Raw genomic sequence first — 994 nt, forward strand, 5'->3', positions numbered from 1 at the left:
CGGCCTCCCACCGCCCGCGCAGCCCCGCACAACCGCCGTGCAGAGTGGCGGGACCCCGGCAAAGAGGCAAATGACCATTGGCACCGCCCTTCTCACCAAATGCCTCCAACACATGACGGCCCCGATGCCGTGGACAACACACAAAAGCCGAGGCAGATACACGTGGCATTGTTGCAACCGCCAGCCATCGAGCGCGTCCGTGAACGTGGTGGTGGTGGTGGCGCAGAAAAGGGGCGGTGAGTGCGTCAGTTGCCAGTAGTCAAAGCGTCGTTTCTCGCTCACGTGGGTCGGCATTGCAGAACAAAGAGCGGCATCATGCGCGCACGGCATGCACAAGGGCAAAAAAGACGAATAAAGAAGCACGGTGGCGGCACTCAGCCACGGGGGACAAGGACCCACATCGACTCTGCGGTCGGTTGACCTTCAGACGTCCGGTTTGTAATCACGCCGCCGCCGCGCAGTTCGTGTGTCTGCAGGAGACTGGGGAATGGAGGGAGGGAAGAGAGAGGCGGTGCGGCCCGCATCGATCTCAGTTGGGTGTGACAACGGTGAGGTCATCTCGTCAGATCGCCGGCAGCAAAGACGGTCGCCGTCAGCGGCGGTCAGTGCCTTCCTTCTCCCACCGCAGCGCCACTCCACCGACGCCGTCGCCCGCCTCCTCCCCACCGACACAACGAGGAGACAACAGCAGGAGATGTAACACCCGCAACGATCAGGCTGCCGCAGAGTCTCGTTGCAGCCGCCATGACCAGACGAGTGGGATGCAAACAAAAAAGGAAAACAATTGCCCCCTCAAGCATCTCAGCACAACGTGGAAGCACAGCAGCCGGCACACAAGGCGCAACGCCGTTCAGTGGCTACCAGCACTCACCCTCAGTTACGCGGCAACGTGGAAATGAACGAGCTCCTCCCACACAGCCATCCTGCAACACGAGTGGGTCACACGAGCAGTCGCACAAATTAGCACCTCGCCACGCAAACCAGCAAGCAAAGA

The 994-nt window shown here is 61.0% G+C and overlaps 2 non-coding genes across 2 annotated transcripts; both read right to left on the bottom strand.

The window, feature by feature from the left end:
* Positions 1-244: 244 nt before the first annotated feature.
* Positions 245-320, bottom strand: Tc00.1047053413813.10. The gene has a single exon (XR_008254081.1). It is a non-coding gene; the product is annotated as a C/D small nucleolar RNA (snoRNA), TB8C3C3 (small nucleolar RNA).
* Positions 321-371: 51 nt separating this feature from the next.
* Positions 372-451, bottom strand: Tc00.1047053413813.20. The gene has a single exon (XR_008254082.1). It is a non-coding gene; the product is annotated as a C/D small nucleolar RNA (snoRNA), TB8C3C2 (small nucleolar RNA).
* Between the last annotated feature and the right edge of the window lie 543 nt (positions 452-994).

Source organism: Trypanosoma cruzi (genome assembly GCF_000209065.1).
Source record: "Trypanosoma cruzi strain CL Brener chromosome Unknown tcruzi_1047053413813, whole genome shotgun sequence".
Classification (NCBI taxonomy): domain Eukaryota; phylum Euglenozoa; class Kinetoplastea; order Trypanosomatida; family Trypanosomatidae; genus Trypanosoma; species Trypanosoma cruzi.